Below are 6,953 nucleotides of genomic sequence, written 5' to 3' on the forward strand. Positions count from 1 at the left end.
GAAGGGTTTTGTATAGCAATATCAGAGATATACTGTGCTCGTTAAGTGAGGATAATTCAATAACAGTTTTTAGATTTTGCAAAACTCAGTAGCTCCAGTTACATATTTGTTACAAGAGATGATCGGACTATTCCACAGGTGATTTCCATTTTATGGTGGAGGATGTATGGGACAGAGCTCTAGAAATTGTACAACTTGCTATACTTTTGATGTCTTAGGTCGCCAATTTCTTAGTGGTTAGAAGATCAATTGGTGTTTATATAGTTTTATTGACTCTATAAGAGTAAGTTGTAACAAACTCAACTCTAAGAGAGCACAAAATTTTTTTTTGTGGGAAATAATCTTGCCTTTAAACTTTGAAGGCTCCACACTGTTTAGAAGGAGCTGCAATACGATGGACTGTGGACGCAAGAATACTTCACAAATTGGCAAGGAAAGCAGAACCATGGGTGGGATTGTCTGATGGGTTGTAAAATGGTATTAGAATGGAGGTTGACTGACAATAATGTTGCAACATGACCAAGTGAGGCAAAAGAAATTTTCATAAGCAACAAAGTAGTAGAAGAACGATTTATATTATATACATATTAGTCTTCACTGTTCAGGCTATGCATTCTCAGCACATATTTTTGGCATTTTACCATTTTGGACAATGTACTAATTGTTTGTGTAAATGGAATTTTCATATTGCATCGAACTGAAGTTAAATTGGGACATCTTCGTGATATTATCAATCACAAGTTTGTATTCAAGTTTTTTTGAATCGTGAATAGTATATGTTTCTTTTCTATGTAGTTCACTGACTCTGGACCACTACATCCACAGAATATTGTACTAGGCAGATCCACCTGAAGGGATCACTTCCTGCCAGCTCAACCACGGAGCCTGACCCTGAGGGTGTCGAGAGAATGAACCTGTGACCTCTCAATAGCAAAGGTGCTTTAACGTTGGGGACTCGACCAAATGAGCTAATCCTTGGGGTTGTCATGATTCATGAATAGTATATGTTGTTCATGGAATTGTTCAATTTGCATGTGATTAGCTTATTACTTTGTATATGTAACATTGATTTTTTCATAATGTTTTAGTATTTCATTCATGTCTTCCCCTGAACTCCCCCTCTGTGACATCATGGAGACTGTCACCTCATCCAGCTCTTCCCTTGTTCCTTGTCCCCGAAGCTCAGTGTTACAGTGTCCCAACAGTTGAGTTGAGAGGCCCAAATGCAATGACCAACTTGATCTAAGAGAAGACCCCCTTGACATCCACAGCAAGAGTTCCAAGTCCTCACTTCCTTCACAAATAAGCACATGAAAATATATGGCTACTTTCTAATGCTTCTGGTCTTGACTTCTGCGATAAGAACCATGAGACTGCAAAATATAATATTCCTCATAGTAGCTGTCTCTCAAGGCGGGAACAAATGTAGAGAATCTTGTATTCATTTCAAGTTGCTTTATGTCACCAATAGTCTCCGCAAGAACATAGCCCATCTTGGAAATGATGAAAACGGTTTGTATCCCTTACAACAATTTTCCTCTCGACAAGCTTGGAAATGAACTTGAAAGCGGTGTGGCAGTCACCACACACACGGAGGTTTTTGATTATTCTAATGTGTGTCCCAACAGCTGTGTTGAGAAGCCCAAATGCAATGGCCAGCTTCTCACTATGGTAGGTTAGAGAGTGTTTCTTCTGCTTTTGTTCCATATCATGTAGCACGAAATTTGTGTCAGGAACATAACCTGCACTCTTGATCTGTTCAATCAAATTGTCCAACTTTGCATAAATCTCGTCTCTCTGTGGATGCGATTTATCTCCTACAACAAATACATGCACCCTCTTTTGGACTTCAATCCAACTCCGTCCTGGTTCCTTTTTCACCCCTCTATCGTTCATCATTTTCCTCACCTGTATTACCTCGTCCCAATTTCCAGCTGAGGCATAAATGTTGGACAGCAGAACATATGACCCAGCATCTTGTGGTTCCAGTTCAAGAACATGTTCTGCTGCAAGTCTTCCTAGGTTGACATTGCCATGAACTCTGCAAGCTCCAAGCAAAGTTCGCCACAGCAATGCACCAGGTTCAAATGCCAGTTGATCAATAAAGCCCTTTGCCTCCACTAGGCGCCCAGCACGACCTAGAAGATCAACCATGCAAGCATAGTGTTCAATTCTTGGTTCAATGCCATAATCCACATTCATGGATTCAAAATAATGATATCCTTCATCAACTAGGCCTACATGGCTACATGCAGAAAGAATACCAACAAAAGTTATGTGAGTGGGTTTCACTCCAGCATCTTGCATTTGTGCAAAGAGTGCCAGAGCCTCTTTGCCATGCCCATGTTGAGCATATCGTGAAATCATTGCATTCCAGCAGACCACATCTCTATCCAACATCTGGTCGAATAATTTGCGTGCATGCTCGAGCACCCCACATTTTGCATACATGTCAACCAGAGCATTCCCCACATAAGCATCTGACTCGAACCCAAGTTTGATATTTTGGTTATGAATCTGTATCCCCTGTTCCAAAGTTGCCAGGTCAGCACATGAGGTAAGCACGCCAACAAAGGTGAAATGGTTAGGTTTCATCTCGTCCCACAACATTTGAGTATAAATATTGAAGGTTTCCTCACCGTGCTCGTTCATCGCATACCCTGCAACCATAGCATTCCATGAAACAATGTCTCGTTCAGGCATTCTACTGAAAAGTTTGCTTGCATCCACTATACTTCCACATTTAGAATACACATCAACAAGAGCACTTCCTACAAAAATATCTGAGACGATGTCAGTTTTGATGATGTGGGCATGAACTTGCTTGCCCTGCTCCAGAGCTACTGCAGTGGCACATGCCCTGATAACACTGACAAATGTTGACTGATTTGGTTTCATGCCCCTGCGCTGCATATTGACTAGGAGTTCCAGGGCTCCATATATCTGGCCATGCTGAGCATAACCTGCAATCATTGCATTGCATGAAACAACTGTTCTCTCAAGCATTTTGTCAAACACAGTGCACGCATCAATAAGACTTTCGCATTTGGCATACATGTCTACAAGAGCATTTTTAACAAATTCATCTACTTCAACTCCGCTTTTGATGATATAAGCATGGATCTGGATACCCTCTTCTAGAGCTGCTAAACTGGCACAAGCACTGACAACACTAGCATAGGTAAACTGATCAGGCCTCATCCCGGACCACAGCATTTGTTGAAAGAGTTTCAGGGCCTCTTCAGCTTGGAAGTTCTGAGCATATCCGGCAATCATTGTTGTCCAGGACACTGCATTTCTTCCAGACATTTTCTCAAAAACAACGCGCGCATCCTCTGTGTGACAGCACTTGGCATACATATCCACCAGAACATTCCTTACAGAGACATCTGACTCTAGCCCACTTTTGATAACATGGGCATGGACCTTTTTCCCCTCTTGCAAAAATGCAAGGGTTGCACATACACCGAGAACACTGGACAACGAAAATCCATCAGGCTTTATGCCTTCCCACTGCATTTGACAAAAGAGTTTCAGTGCCTCCTCACCTTGCTGATTCTGTGCATACCCTACAACCATTGCAGTCCAAGAAACTGCATTTTTATGCCGCATTTCGTCAAACACTTTTCGTGCATCCTCTATGTTATCACATTTAGCATACATATCCACCAATGCACTCCCCACAAACACATCTGACCTGAACCCAGTTTTGCTTGCAAAGGCATGAACCTGCATGCCTTCCTCTAGGGACGACAAGCCTGTGCATGCCCGAAGAAAACTGGCAAAGGTAAACTGGTTTGGCTTCGCACCTTCCCTATGCATTTGACAGAAGAGATCCAACGCCGGCTTCCCCTGTCCATCCTGAGCATAACCTGCAATGATGGCAGTCCATGAGACCACATTTCGTTCAGTCATTTTTACAAACACTTGGTATGCTTCCTCAAGCAGGCCATTTTTAGCATACATGTTAACTAGATTGTTATATGCAAATATGTCCCCCTGAAAGCCAGTTTTGATCATGTGGCCATGGATCTGCTTTCCATCTCTCAAGGATCTGGAGTTCACACATACCTGCAAGAGACGACCATAACTATGGAAAACGTCGCCGCTGAGTCCTTGTTGAGTTTCAACGTGCACATTCTTATGGATTCCATTTGATTTGCTGTCATTATACACACTGGTATCACTGGCAATGGTAGAGGTGCCAAAACTTAAACCACAGAGTTGGTATATCATGAGACTAAAACGATGTGGGCATCTTAAATCATTGAATCTAATCATCTGCATCTGAAGGAAATGTAACATAATGTGGTAAAAGAGCTTCTTCCTGCTTTAATGTAGGATTCATTTAACGCTCAGCAGAACCCAAAATGTGATGAAGTACCAAGATTAAACAAATGAGACTTTGCTATGATCGGTTTGTGTCAAGAGATTATTGTTTAATAGAGGCTGGCAACCACTGTTAGAAATCCGGGTTTGAAACATCCTCCACTGTACCAAATCGGGTTCTAAAGTTTCTCCGCAGTTAGGATGAATTGAGCAAATCATTAAACGCATAATCTAGATACAAATCACAGAGTGTTCTGTTTAAAGTGGAAAATCCGCGTTTGAAACATCCTCCACCGTTCCAAATCGGGTTGTAAAGTTTCTCCGCAGTTAGGATGAATTGAGCAAATCATTAAACGCATAATCTAGATATAAATCACAGAGTGTTCTGTTTAAAGTGGAAAATCACTTACAATAAGGGAGTGTCGACCTTGAGAATGTCAGATAAGATTTAAAATTTGAGAGATGTAATAGCAGAGATGCTGTGTACGCGAAGGCAAACAGTAAATTTGGAGTTTAGCACGCATAAACCGATGCAAATTTTCCTTCTTTCTTTGTAATCAAACCACAAAAAATTTAGGTTGTGTGACAGAACGCGACAATAACAATAAGAATTTCATACGCTTATTTTACTTCAGTGTGAAAAATGTAAAACTAAATGTTATATATATGTTTGAGATATGCAATATCCACAACGATATATAGGTTTTAAGTTTTATATATTATTTTTTACGATATTGTTTGTTTTATGATACATGCTATTCATATGAAAATATTAAAGACACGGATGAGAGATTGTGGAGAGATTGTAGGTATTCATTGTTTCATGTCTTAGCTGTTGCACACACATTCTTTTTTCTTATAAGGATGAGAGATTGTGGAGAGATTGTAAGTATTCATTGTTTCATGTCCTAGCTATTGCACACACGTTCTTTTTTCTTATAAGGATGAGAGATTGTGGAGAGATTGTAGGTATTCATTGTTTCATGCCTTAGTTGTTGCACATATATAAATACACATTTTGGTCATGAGAATGTTTGAGCTAGTATGTAATATTGTTGATTTTTGTATTCCTTCATTATTGTTGGCTTGGTTTTTCTTTATTTGGTATAACAAAAAGTGTTAAAGACTTTATCTCATGTTTCTACCACGTTTATTTTGTATGCTCAACTTGCACGCACTTGAATGCTTACCTTATAGAATCGACATGGAGCACAATTTGTGCATTCTTTCGATTAATTTTCAAAAATAGTGAAGAGATGGCCTTCATTTATCTTCACGTGGAATTGACATGTTAAATGGATAGTTGTCTCTCTTGGGCTCCTTGAGGGTTTGTATGTCCATGGAAACAAAACTCAGTTTCATGGTGATCTTGGCCTACCTACTTTGAATGGGTTTGGGAGACAAGATGAGTTGAGCCTAGATGTGGAGTGGACTATTATGTGAGAGGAATGGTTTTGCATCTCAGACTCCTTTTGGAAGGGCATTGATTGTTTCTACTTGGCATGGTTGATCATGTCCATTATTCAATAATAGCCATTAGGCATTAAATGAATCATATGAAATAGCAAAGTTTCAATTTGTTGCATTTTCTTTTGCTTCAACTTACAATTGGACATAAATATGACAATTTTAAATTACAATGTTCTTAATATCAGAGTTGTACTTTTTAAAAGTTTTCTTTTTCATTGTAAGACATGTGAAAGGTGCTCGAAAAAGTTCAATGGATTTATTGTATAATTGTGGATGTAAAATAGTTTTATGTATATGTATATGTATATATATATATATATGTATATATATATATATATATATATATATATATATATATATATATATATATATATATATATATATATAAAAGACACGTGAAAGGTGCTCGTAAAAGTTCAATGGATTTATTGTATGATTGTGGATGTAAAATAGTTTTATGTATATATATATGTATATATTAAAAAAAATATTATTGCCTTTCACCCTTTGTTAAGGGATATATTGTACTTAATGAGATTTGCTTCACTTTTTAGAATTATTGAGTTTTTAGCTCTTTTTGTACTCTCAAAACTAATAAAAAAATGGTGGTGGTTGAGTCTCGATTTTGGGACAGTTGTTCTCATATGGAGTTGAAGTGGGACAACTTATGTTGAATTTGCATCCTTTCTTGCTCATTTTCAATGGCAACAAGTAATATTGTGGTACCAAAGCTCACCAATATAAAATATTTCTATTAGAGTAAAAGAATGCAACCCATATTCATTAGTAAAGATTTATGGGAACATGTAACTGATGGTGTGACAACCCCTACTGTTATTCTACACTCATGTACACAATGTAAATATGTGATAAAAAAAATGGATGGAGTCAAGGGACGCAGATTCTAGAGCTAAGGAGGTTACTTGCTTGGGATTTTTTGAGATTTCCTTATTGCAGGAAATTTGAACTGATCTTGACAACCCTAGAAGGTTGGTTGGTGAGATTTAAATGGCTTGTTTTCTCTAAATTAAATGAGTTGGAAAAGAAGGACGAGGGCCATGCTTGTTGGGGCAAGGGACAATGCTAAGAGGACAATAATTTATGAGGTTGGGGGCTTTGTGCATAAGAATAAAAGATAAGGTTGATGAGAGTAA

The 6,953-nt window shown here is 38.4% G+C and overlaps 1 pseudogene across 3 annotated transcripts; it reads right to left on the reverse strand.

Annotated features, from left to right (window-relative positions):
• Nucleotides 1-676: 676 nt before the first annotated feature.
• LOC149210922 (pentatricopeptide repeat-containing protein At2g27610 pseudogene) lies at nt 677-4,934 on the reverse strand (annotated as a pseudogene). Of its 3 annotated transcripts, none has more exons than XR_016252970.1 (2): nt 4,740-4,934; nt 678-3,872 (listed from the first exon to the last, which is right to left on the reverse strand). The product of XR_016252970.1 is annotated as a pentatricopeptide repeat-containing protein At2g27610 pseudogene, transcript variant X3 (transcript). The 3 variants fall into 3 exon arrangements; XR_016252969.1 differs by having other exon boundaries at nt 4,072-4,934; XR_016252968.1 differs by having other exon boundaries at nt 677-4,934.
• Between the last annotated feature and the right edge of the window lie 2,019 nt (nt 4,935-6,953).

This window comes from Pinus tabuliformis, chromosome 1_2 (assembly GCF_031772625.1).
Source record: "Pinus tabuliformis cultivar Carrire ecotype Pingquan chromosome 1_2, CPIR1, whole genome shotgun sequence".
NCBI lineage: Eukaryota > Viridiplantae > Streptophyta > Pinopsida > Pinales > Pinaceae > Pinus > Pinus tabuliformis.